The sequence below is a fragment of the Arabidopsis thaliana genome, chromosome 3 (genome assembly GCF_000001735.4).
Source record: "Arabidopsis thaliana chromosome 3, partial sequence".
NCBI classification, from domain to species: domain Eukaryota; kingdom Viridiplantae; phylum Streptophyta; class Magnoliopsida; order Brassicales; family Brassicaceae; genus Arabidopsis; species Arabidopsis thaliana.
Genome location: NC_003074.8, coordinates 13376193 through 13389425, shown reverse-complemented (window position 1 = coordinate 13389425; position 13233 = coordinate 13376193). Strand labels below are relative to the sequence as shown.

The following is a 13233-nucleotide window of genomic DNA, read 5'->3' as shown; positions in this document are numbered from 1 at the left end:
GGTAAACATATGAAAGTTGATTTGAAATGTATTATTTTGTGTTTTACTATTTTCTATAACTTTAAACCAATAATATTCAATTATTTTTATTAAAGTTTATAATTTATCAATAATAACTAATCAATATTGCATAGAAAATCTAAAAATTGAATCTTTTTAAAATAATTTTTTTTCCTTGAAAATCAAATAAAAAGGAACAGAGGGCGTATTATAAGTTTGTTCCATTCATAACCTTATATCCTACAATGACTTCTAACAGTTATTATCAGTTAACAATGCGACCAAAAATAAATAATATATTATTTTTTTTTGTTCATTTGATAAATCTTACGAACTAATTATGGTAACAAATACGTGAAAAAGTAATATAAATGTCATCCAATGATAATAACTTTTCCAATCAGTAATACAATATTTTTGTTGATGGATTCCTATGGATACCTTAATAATTATCATTCTCTTTTACCTTGAAAGACAAATCTGAATTTACTTCCCTCAGGAACATTGAGAAACTGTTCTATAGCGGGAATATTCCCACCTTCAAAATTAAAACTTTTAATAAACTGGGAAACTATAATAATTACTCTAACCATAATAATCTCTAGATACTAAACACCCACGATTCGTTTAAGTTTCTTCCATTCCCCATTCCCTCAGTTTCAACTTGAAAACATAGAAATTATACTAAAGTTAACGAAAATCGACAAGAATGAATCATCACCTGTATTAGGTGTCAAAAAGGTTGTTCAGCATAACCTTGATTACTCAGTTTTCTATGTTTGACATTCAACAAAAACAAAAACCAATTGTCTGCTTCTGTTTGTTTTTTTCCTCAGGTTGCTGTTATCCTAGAAATTCACATCCTGACACCAGTACTTGCTAAAATTGTTAGCTACGTTGCTGAAGATGGCGTGGATGCTTTGAAACCCTTGGTGAAGGCAGGTCCGGTATTTAAGACGGTAATGTATTCCAAAAAAAACACTAAGTTGTGTTAGCCTTGACAAATCTCGTTATTTTATATGGTTGTCCATGACAAACTCCATCTATTATTATTTCGTCACAAAATGTCTTGAAGCCAACAATCCAAATGCTTTAAATGTTGTATTGTACAAATCAATAGCATATAAAAATTTTGCTACTAAATACTATAGAGCTAGCTTATGGGCGGAGCTGTACAGAGATTATGGAGCATAAGAATCAATTGATGGAGCTTACTAGGTTCAGCCACGGGTGCGACACCACATGATCGGCACACAAAAGAACAAATTGTCCCAAATTGTGAAAGACAATGTGTTGATAATGTGATGGCCATCATTATCTGCCCAACTACGTTTATATACTTGCTAAGTCTTATATCTTTTGAATTTCTGCTTATGTTGTTCTACCTTTGTTTTGGTAAAATAATACATTTCTACTCTGGTTAATCCTATGAAAACTCAAACCCCATCGAATTTTGTTCGTAGTCATGAATGAGTTTAGCCTATGTATGTTTAAGCTAATCTCACAGATTTGATTTCCAATTGATAACCCTTTTAGGTCATATACATGTGCTCACGTTGTTATAATAAATACCAAACGGACTGATATCTTTGGACATGTTATCTTGGATTGAACATATTAACATGTACTTATATCCACGTCCAACTACCTTTTATTATGTAGAACCCACTAAATATATCGCCACTAACCCATCTAACCACCACACCCCACTCAATTCAGAGTTCCATAGTATTACTACAAGAAATATGACGTTTTCCTACAACCAAAAAGTAGGAAATTGGTAGGAAATGCCTCTTTTCTACCATTTTCCTACAAAAACAGTTAGTAGAGAATGTCCCGTAGGAAATCAATTTTGGTAAGAATTTCGTTGGAAATTTCATACAAAAAATGTTCGTAGGAAATTTTGTAGGAAATTTCGTAGGAAAATGGAACGAGTTTTTTGACGATATTCTTACCAAAATATTCATAGGTAATACATTCCTACCATTTTCCTACCATACCTCTCCTACCATTTTCTTACCATTTTTCTACCAAATAATCTAACTGGTTTCCTACAAAATACCTACGAACTTAATAAAAATAACATTAATTACATTGTTTTCAGTAATTATATTAATTTCAAGAATTATATTAAATTTTTTTATAATCATCAATTATTAATCTGAATTATGTATACCAAATCAAATTGTTTTACAAATAAAAAAAAAAAAAAAAATCTAAATTAATTTGAAAACAGAAGGGTCCCTTGTGCCTCTTTCCAAGCTTGTCTCCCTAGGATTTCTTAGCCATTCCTTCTCCAGTTCCACTGCCAAACACAAGACAGTCCGTTTGGTGTTATTACTACTACTCAAGCAAGAATCAGCAAAACCAAAAAACTTTGCAGATAAATCGATCCTGTTTGAAGGAGATATGGGGGAAAAGAGGAGTTTACTTAAAGGTCTTTTGAACCTCTTCACCAGTTACTGCGTTTGTAGATGAGTATTTGTTTCTTCCACGGATAAAAACTCGTGTAGTTGCGATGGCATCACTGCACCAGTTACTGTGTTTGTAGATGTGTTTTTGTAGCTTCCACGGATAAAAACTCGTGTAGTTGCGATGGCATCAATGCCTTCTGTTACTGCATTCATTGAGTACTCAAGAAGAGTTGTATGTTCCGAAAGGGAAAAAAAAGTTTTAGATAACATTGAGTATTCATTGAGTACTCAATGAGAACCTCAGTTGTATAAAAGGTACCTTTATGATAAGATCGACTACCTTGTAAGATGAATCGACAGGCCCATTTCCAATAGAACAAGCGACATGTTCTTTGCCATCATCATCAGCAAGTTTCACAGTTGTTGTTGAAAGCCCGAGAGTCCCACAAGTTATCTGCATTTCCCTTGTAAGTTCCATGAGAAGAATATACCTTCAACACAAGCAAAAGCTACGATTCTCTCAACGAAGGTTTGAGATCCTTCGATCCATTTCATAGCCCACTATACTTTTTTCATCACACAAGGAATGATTTTGATTGCGCGAAAGAGATGATATTTCTCTGTTTGTTTTTTGCTTTAGATTAAAGCAGAAGTTCTTAGCTATCTACTTTAAACCCTAACATAAACTTAAGCTGTGAATTCAAACACAATACATAACAATTCATCAGAAACATATAAGAACAGTGACATAAATAGGATCTTCTAATTCTGTAATCAACCAATAAAGAACATAAATTTCCACGAAATACCAAAATCTAAACAAAAACCAGATGCAAAACAATTGAAAGAAACAAAGACTGTTTAGGATGAATCGTAAAAATAAAAACCTAACCTCCAAAATTCCTCAACAGTCGAAAACGTGTCGCAAGGAACTTCCCTATATGGTTATTGAACTAGAAATTCCACAAATGTTCTAGAGGATGCGATTTATGAGCCGCGGATTTGCTTGATTTGCCTATGACATACGTTTCCGTTTTTCTTCTCCTCCGACGATTTCTTCTTCTTGGGCATCATTGCCATCCTCATGGTGTCAATCAATCGGATTCTCAATAGAATTAGGGTTTGTTTCTTGGATCTTATGGTGGTGAAGGCGTGAGTGATGGAAGAGATGAAGTTTAGATCTATGTAAGGGGATGCGATGGTGGTGAAGGCGTGAGGGATGGTTAGCGGGAAAAAAGTTTAGATCTAAAGTTAATTAAATATTATTTATATTAATTGGTAGGAAAATGGTAGGATTTAATTAAATCTACAATTTTCTTTTCCAACTAAATCCTCAATTTTAATTAAATCTATAATTCTATTTTACAACTAAATTCTCAATTCACTCTCGGAGGGGAATTCTTTCGGTTTTCTGGATACTATTATTGAAGAAAGAGGACACAGTTCAGAGTGTGGAGGCAACAGAGCACGTTCTGGTAGAAGGAGAGATTAACAATTGGCACATGAGGAGGTCATGGATGATAAGGAGACAAAGGAGGTAGATAAAATGGAGGAGGAAGCACAAGGCTATTTTCCGGGGGTTAACTCGAGGAAGAGGAACCTAACTTCTCCAATGAAGTGGCCGGTAACCAAGTCTGGTGGCCCATCGGTGGGCATTAGTTCTCTTCATGGAGAACGAGCTCCTCCAAAACATTAATTGGTATGTGTTGCAGGCTAGTATGGAAGGTGATAGGGAAGGCAAGTCTGTTTCGAATAAGTTCTTTATATGAACATGGGCTGCAACTTTCCGTTATTTTTAAATATCCATATTCGGTAGAGCCGAAGACTTTTTGTAAGGTTTCCATTTTCGCTTATTTTGTTGGTTCCCACTCACAGATCTTTATCTTCAGTGGGTTTGAAGTAATAAAAGGAGCAAAACCTTTTTCCAGTATTATGTGTTATGATTGGGTTAAGGAAGTTTTTTGGTTTATTTGCGGTTCATTTTTTAATTTTATAGTTGTGGTTTTAATCCTCTATTTTTACATGAAAAAGTTGATTAGTAACTTCAATTTATTTTTGGATATGGAGTTTTACTCACTTCTTAAGAGGGATATCAGAGATTATGGTTTCAGTCAAGTGGCTGGCAATTTTGAGGAAGATTGATTTAAGTTTATCTATCACACTTTTGATTTTAACCCGAAGGTTTCTAATACGGAGCTGGGAACTTTGGGAATTCCCCAAAGAAAAACAGTTTATTGTATGAAGATAGTAAGTTGGAATTGTAAAGGTTTAGAAAACAAAGCAACTATTGGTTATTTACGGATCTATGGATTAAACATTGACCTGATTGTTTATTTCTCTCGGAAACAAAACAATCCACATTATATATGGAAAAATTTGTTGGTCACTTTGGTTATAAAAATTAAACAACGATTGACCCTCTTGGTTATAGTGGCGGATTAGCTCTATTTTATAACAATGATTTTAATGTTTCAATCAATTATAAAAGTAACCGATTAATTGATATTGATGCCATTTATAATGGTAAAACTATTAATCTAACCTTCGTATATAGAGACCCTGTAACCAAAAATAGAGATCAAGTCTGGGAACGGTTAACACAGATTGGTATATCTCGGGATACTCCTTGATTTTTAATTGGTGATTTTAATGAATTAACAGGCAACTATAAAAAACGAGGGGGTAAATTAAGACATGCTTCTTCGTTTATACCTTTTAAGAATGGGACGAATAAATCGCAAACTCCGGAAATGTCATTTTAATCACATACTTTGGTTGACTTTCCCAGAAAATACCAAAGTTTTGTTGACCCTGCCAAATTAGTCATCGTGTTAAGTCTCCGTTAGGACGACGATTACGGGGTTCATAATCTGTTAACGAGCACCGTTAAACCTAAACAACTTTGTATCGTCTAAAACAAAACGAGCCAAAACGAGACACAAACGCCGTTGTTGTTTTAAGAGAGAAAAGAGAACCCAAATCAATAATTCCCAAATCGATTTGAGAAACCCAATTCTTAACCCTAAAAGAGGAAATTCTCAATTGATCTCGATGGCGAAGACGCGAGGAGGAAACTGGAACCCTCGTCGGTCACGGAGGCTGATGGATGTGGTTGATATCTCAGAAGATCTAGAGACTAGTCAGATCCCAGAAGAAACCGCGACAAATCCAATCCCAGAAGAAACGGCGACAAATCTGATCCCAGAAGAAGCCTCGACAAATCAAAACCTAGAAGAGCAGACACTTCAAAACCGAGAAGAAATGGAGACAACTCAAAACCCTATTACCAATCGAGACCCAGAAGAAACTGTGATTGAGGCGATGTCGATTCTATCAGAGGAAAACTCAGTTTAACAACAGACACAACATAAACAAAAAGAGAAGAAGAAAAAAAAGGAAGAGTCGTGACGAAGAAGAAGAAGATCGCGATCGTGTGACTGGAGATGATTGTAAGGTTATAGCGATGATGAGTGCGAGGATGTTGGGTATGCTACTGATGGATTTGGAAGAGCTTAAGAAGGTCAAGAGGAAGCTAATGATATGGGTGAAGACATTGGGGGTGGAACTGCGGGTGAATACAATGTGGATGGAATTGTTGATGAAGACAATGTGGGTGGCAATGTTGGTGAAGACGATGGGGGTGGAACTGTGGGTGGAACTGTTGGTGAAGACGATGGGGGTGGAACTGCGGGTGAAGACGATATGGATGGAGGTCTAGAGGAGGAACACTGCGATGATTTTGAAGCAGAGTTTGGTGTTGGTGCAAGAGAAGATGGCGATGCAAGCGACACTGATGCTGACAGTGGAGATAAAATCTGGGACGATGAGAGGATTCCTGAGCCTATGTGTTATAGTGATGATGAACTAGGTCCTAAAGAAGAAGGTGTTGCTACTCCTGAAGCCGATGATCCTGAAGAGCTTCTGAGGTTTGGGAAAACCTTTAATGGTCCAGAAGAATTTAAGATAGTTGTCTTAAGGTATTCTCTGAAAACTAGATATGATATCAAGCTGTATAAATCACAAAGTCTGAGAATTGGTGCAAAGTGCTCTTCTACTGACTTGAAGTGTCCATGGAGATGCTACAGCTCGTATGACAAGAAGAAGCATAAGATACAGATATAGATATACGATGACAAGCATGTTTGTTTGAGGTCTGATTACCGCAAGATGTTGAAGCAAGGGACAATTGCATGGTTTTATAGGGAGAGGTTGAGGAAGAATCCAAAAATAACAAAGCAAGAGATGGTTAGTGAGATTCAGAGGGAGTATAATCTCGCAGTCACAGAAGATCAATGCTCGGAGGCCAAGACAAACATTTTGAGGGAAAGGAAAGCTACTCACGATGATCATTTTGCTCGGATTTTAGACTATCAAGCTGAGTTCTTTCGATCAAATCCTGAGACAAAATTTGAGATTGGGACAACACCAGGAACAACCTTAGGCAGCTTACCGAGGTTTCTTCGACTCTTTAAATCACAAAAAGACTCATAGGACAACACATGTAGGCCTATAATAGGGATAGATGGTGCATTCCTTAAATGGGATGTAAAAGGGCATCTACTAGGTGCTATAGGAAGAGATGGAGATAATAGGATAGTTCTCATAGCATGGGCAATAGTTGAGGTTGAGAATGACGATAACTAGGACTGGTTTCTTAAGATGCTCTCTCCATCTTTGGGGTTAGGAGATGGAAGTAATGTAGCTGTTATATCAGACAAGCAATCGGTGAGTCTCTCTTGGATAAATACTTATATTTATTTTGATGTTTTAGTTGTCTGACATTCTTATTTTTATCATGCATTTTCAGGGTTTAGTTAAAGATATTCATATTGTTATCCCACAAGTTGAGCATAGGCAATGTGCTAGGCACATTATGGACAACTGGAAAAAGAATAGTCATGACATGGAGTTACAGCGACTATTCTAGAAGATAGCTAGGAGTTACACTAAAGTAGAATTCACTAGTCATATGGTTGAACGGAAGAATTATAATCCAAGCATTTATGAGTCTTTGTTGAAGACTAATCCAAGGACATGGTCACGAGCTTTCTTCAGGATTAGAAGTTACTGCAATGACAACCTCAACAATCTCACTTAATCTTTCAACAAAACTATCAGACAAGCAAGAAGGAAGCCTGTACTTGATATGTTGGAAGATATTAGGCGGCAATGTATGGTGCGGAATCAGAAGAGGTATATAATAGTAGAGAGACTAAATAGTCGATTCACAAAGAGAGCTCATGCTGATATAGAGAAGATGATTGCTGGTGCAGGGGGTTATGAAAGATGGATGGCTAGACACAACAAGTATCAGATCAAATGTGGCGAATTGGATGTGACAGTCGACATGAATAGCCACACTTGTGGTTGCATAAAGTGGCAGATGACTGGAATACCATGCATTCACGTTGCCTTAGTCATTATAGGGAAAAAAGAGAAGGTTGAAGATTATGTTGTAGATTGGTACACAACTAGAATGTGGCAGCTGACATACTATGATGGCATTGCGCCTGTACAGGGCAACCTTCTATGGCCTAGAGTGAACCGGTTGGGAGTGCTGCCACCTCCTTGGAGAAGAGGTACTCCAGGTAGACCAAACAATCATGCAAGAAGGAAGTCTCAGTTTGAAACAGCCTCTAGCTCCAATACCAAGTTATCACGAATGTATCGAGTCATGACCTGTTCTAATTTCCAGCAAGAAGGACACAACAAACAAGGGTGTAAGAATGAGACTGTTGCACCTCCAACAAAAAGATCTAGGGGTCGACCAAGAAAAGATCAGGTTTATTTCATATCATCTTTAAAATTCTCATGTGCATAAGGTGGTTGATGATGAAAAATTATGTTGTGGATGCACGAGTCGAGGAATATATTTTTTGGTCAAGGAAAACCATTGCAACGAGAACCATCTCAAGCTTCCCGAGGAGATCCGTCACAAGGAGCACCTGCACCATCTCAAACATCTCTTGGAGCAACTTCACAAGTAGAACCATCTCAAGCTTCTCAGGGAGCAACTTCTCAAGCTCCATATGTAGTGCCATCCCAAGCTTCCCAACTATCACAGAGAGGTGGAACACAGAGAAGAAGAGGAAGAGGAGATGCACAGAGCGGATGGAGAGAGGTAGAACACAGAGAGTAAGTGGAAATTCACAAACATATCACGGATAGAGATCATGGTTTGAATGTTCCCGATAAACAATGTGTTAATGCAGCTTTTGTTTTTTGTTTGCTTTTCGGCTTGTTTCTGAACCAGATAACTCATCAGATGATGTTTTGTTTTGTCTTGTCATGTTTGGTATTAAGACATTGTTAATTCTGAATGTATCAAGACATGTTTCAATGTTGCATTTTCATTACTTTTGAGTTCAAATAACGTTACACGATTCGTTATAATCCATAAAACATTACAAAATATAAATAAGATTGCATATACTCAATAACCAATCGAAAGATTCTTTTGGTTCCCTTGACCAAACATTACATAAGCAACCACAACTGTGATAACACAAAGCCATAGAAAATGATAAGTGTGTATTTTGCATGTTTTGAGCATCCATTTGTCATCACTTTAGCATCATATCATCGTTGTTTTATACCATTTCTCATCATTTGTCATCACTTTGCATGTTTAGGATAGTTTTGCATGCATGTTGCATATTTGTGTTGTTTTCAGGTGATTCAGAGCTGTTGACGAGCTAATTGGAAGAAGCGGACCCGATCATGCCAAACCACTCGACCCCCAGGTCGAGTAGACGCTTCACAACCTCAGCAGACCACTCGACCCCCTGGTCGAGTAGAGGACATCACCACTTCACCTCATCACTCGACCCCGAGGTCGAGTGTCTCCACCTCCACCACCTGACCTTCACTCGATCACATCACTCGACCCCGAGGTCGAGTGTCTTCACCTCCATTACCCGATTATCACTCGACCGCACCACTCTACCTGGAAGTCGAGTATCACCATCACCACCACTCGACTACGTACTCGATGGCAAGCTTCTGAGTCTTCTCCATTCCGCACTCAACAAGACACTGGAGCACAAGGAAGAAAAGAAGACTCTAGCTATTCACTCGACCTCTCACTCGACCACCTGGGCCGAGTATAGTTCTTAATCCGTCCCAATACTACGTCGTTTTAAGTATTAGGGTGTCGGAATATTTTGCTATAAGTAGCATGTACTTTACATTTTCGCAAACAAGTTTTTATCTAGTTTTATTCCGCAGACACTGTGTTCTTGACCTTTTGTAATCCGGATTTCTCTTTATCTATTCAGTATTCAGCATTTGTTCTTGATTTCGTTTACTATTGTTCATCCTGTTATCATCTTGTTGTTACACTGTTGTTATCATGTTTTCATCCTGTTCAACATTTATGTTTCCTGCAATGATGTCTGAGTAGTGAATAGGTTTCTGAGGATGGGTTAGAGTAGTGTAGAATTCTCAGTATGCTAGGTGGTTGAGTATTGATTGATAGATGCCTTCTGGATTAGTTGTTCTTAATGCCTATTGCTTTCTGATCAACTGGAATTTGAGCCCAGACATTTTCGCGCCCAAAAGGTGTTCAATGAAATGTCTGAACCACTAATTCCACAGATTCGTGGCCATGTACCAAGGTATTGGTTGCAGGGAGCGTTTTGGCTTTAACTTGTTGATTCGTAATGCCTGTTAGGTTAGCTCTCGTCAATGGTAATTGAGTCTGGGACTAGGTTAACTTGAGGGTCTCTGTTGCGGTGGCACTTAGACTTGGTTAATGAACTTGTTTTCTAGGGATAATTTATTGAGCATGTCAATCACCTATAAACTAAGGAAACGAAACTACTCAATTACCCCATCCTCGGGAATTCTTTATCTGATTGAATTATTTGTTTACACTACTGTTGTTTACTGCATCTTGTCATTTGTTGCTAAATTTCTGCAATTCTTTCTTGTTACTCGTCCTCATACTAGACCACCCAATTATCTGGCAAGAGACTGTGCAGTCGAGTATCTGTGTTATACTTTCTGTCTGTTACTCGACCTGTCACTCGACCTCACCCAGTGCTCTGCAAAGAGCTGTGTTGGTCGAGTGTTTTATTGTTTCTGCTTGAATTTCTGTTTTCTGCACGTTCACTTAGAACTGCTAGAACACACCAAAACCTGTTATTCCTTGGCTTGACTTAGTGACTTCTGATCACATCTTGATTGTTAGCATCACACTCATTTGGATTGACAACCTAAAGTACTACAACGACATGATAGTGCTTTACGATTAATTGATCTTAAAAACCTATTATCAGAAAACACACATACAACCACCCTCTACACATGACTAGTTTCTTTTTCCTGACTATGCCTTCTTCTTTCAGCTCTTGTATCTGATTAAGCATCTCATTTGTCTTTGCTTTGACCTTGCTAATCTCATTTGCAACAATGGCTAGCCTTGATAAAGCATCTTTGACTTCTTCATGTTTTTGAAAAAAACAAATAACGAGATTAAATAATCTAATATATTCTGAGATTTACTTCGTTAATATTTTTGGTATGATTTGTCTACAAAAATAAAAAAGGAAAAAACAATAAATATTAAATGATAATTGAATATTCAGCATCAATATATTTATTTTGAATATAAAACGAAATATTTTGTATTTTTCAATTTGTTAGAGATTAAAAAAAAAAATTCAACATAAATCAAATACCATTAATTGAAAAATAAAAAATAATATAATATATTATATAAACGTTAAATTATTAGCAAAAACACAAATCCAAAATTATAGTTAAAGGAAAAAATATGAATTTATTCCAATACATTTCTATAAATGAATGAGAATAAAATACCAAATGTAGTGATTCGGATAAACAAGCGGATCTTGGATTTAAAAAAAAAAACACAAATCGGAAATTACATCAATAGATGAATAACTACCCAATATCAAAAAAAAAAAAAACTACCTAATATTTTTTAGTAAATCGTTGAATAAAATTTCCATAACAAATCAAACTACTTAATTCGAAATCATATATATGTAAACTTATTTATTCTGGTAATAATTTATTAGATATTTTCGAAAAAACAAAACTATTTAATAACAAATTATCATTTAGTTTAGATTTTTAAAAATTTCCTCAATAAAACTAAACTGATTAATTATGATTGGTACACATTGAAAAAATGATTTCTTGATTTTCCAAATATGAAAAAACATTTATTATATTTGTCATATATAATCTAAACTACCATCATTTAAATTTAAAATATAGCATATTTAACAAATACTTTTTGGATTTTGAATTTGTAAATATCTAGAAAATAATTCTAGCATTAATTCAAATATTTTCTATTTTAATTACAATAAAAAGATTGCTATCCTTCAAAATGAAGCAAATTCTACGGAGTTGTTAGTTGACATAACTAGAATCATTTAAATTAAAGAATTCTTACTATACATATGCTTTAAAAAAATTCAACATACAATGATAGAAAACAGGACTTAGCTTAGTTTTGCAATCGAATCCATATATACTTCCAAAACAATTTACAATTTCTACATGTGCCAACTACAGATAATATGTTTAGTGATATTAGAGTTTTCTCTTTGTCATTATTTTGTTTAAGTTACTTTGGCCCAAAACACATATACAAAAAATGCATCAGTATTTAAATTTTTTAACATGGTAACACAAATTCTTAGTTCACACATACCATTAAAATTTTGAAAAATCAACATTAACAAGACTAACTTGTGTTTCACCATCGATAACACAAATTTCTATTGCAATTCTCTAACCATAATTTTTTATATAACAATACTTGACATCATTATAACCTAACATAATTTTCCATCTAAGATATTTCTAATCTACTTTTCAGTTTAAAACTCCAGAATTTGACTTATAGTTCACAATTAGTCTGTTCGTTTCGTCGCCGCGGGTATTTGCGGCTGCGGTAGACGCAAGTGCGGCAATGTTACCGTTGCCGCAGCCGCTGCCGCTGCCGCTTGCGGCCACTAAACGAACAGACTAAATATTAGCTATTATTTCATAAACAAACATAAATAATAATCGATAATTTTCTTTAGATATATTATAATATAAGTACTACAATATATATGACTAAAACAAAGATAACTATATTGAATATAAATTTTATACAACATATTTTTTAAAATATGAAATCCCGCACGAACGTGCGGGTCAGAATCTAGTTATATATAAAAATGGAAAAAATAGAAAAAGCCAACTTTCAAATTGTAGATGTTTAAATAGCATATTCGTCATAAGTTAATTATTTAATCATGAAGTAAGTGAATAGTTAGGCATTTAATGACATTTTTAAAAGTTGAAGATTTAAATGTCCATAATTTAAAAGTCGAAGCTTTATTGATTAGTAACATCGTTTTTAAGAGTGTAAATGCTTTTAAAATACAAATATAGCATTTAAAGCTTCACTATTTGTTAAATTTCTCATGTTTTATTTTGTTAAAGTTAAAGTACTCTAATCCTCTGTTTTTATTGAAATTATTTTGTATTTCCGAAGTATTATTTGTTGTTAAAATGGTCTCTTAAATTACTCTGCTTTAGTATTAAAATATTATATTTATGCATTTCAAAAGCTTATTGTCTGCATTTTTTTTTCCTCCATGTTATTACATTATTACTAGTGATATTTAATCTAATCATATTATGATGATATTTAACTACTTGTAACATATGCAATTATGATGAACAGCTTCTCCGAACAATGGTTTCACGGCACAACTGTCCTTAATACACTCGGACCTTCAACGGAAGGTCATGCATGTACGACATCCATGAGATGGACATGCTCTTCATG

General features: G+C 35.2%; 3 pseudogenes across 3 annotated transcripts; 2 read left to right on the top strand and 1 right to left on the bottom strand.

Moving 5' to 3' along the window:
- Positions 1-2312: 2312 nt before the first annotated feature.
- Positions 2313-4593, bottom strand: AT3G32445 (annotated as a pseudogene). The gene has a single exon.
- Positions 4594-4652: 59 nt separating this feature from the next.
- AT3G32435 lies at positions 4653-5213 on the top strand (annotated as a pseudogene; the record flags this gene model as incomplete). The annotated part of the gene is made up of 1 exon: positions 4653-5213.
- Positions 5214-5801: 588 nt separating this feature from the next.
- Positions 5802-8682, top strand: AT3G32425 (annotated as a pseudogene; the record flags this gene model as incomplete). The annotated part of the gene is made up of 1 exon: positions 5802-8682.
- Between the last annotated feature and the right edge of the window lie 4551 nt (positions 8683-13233).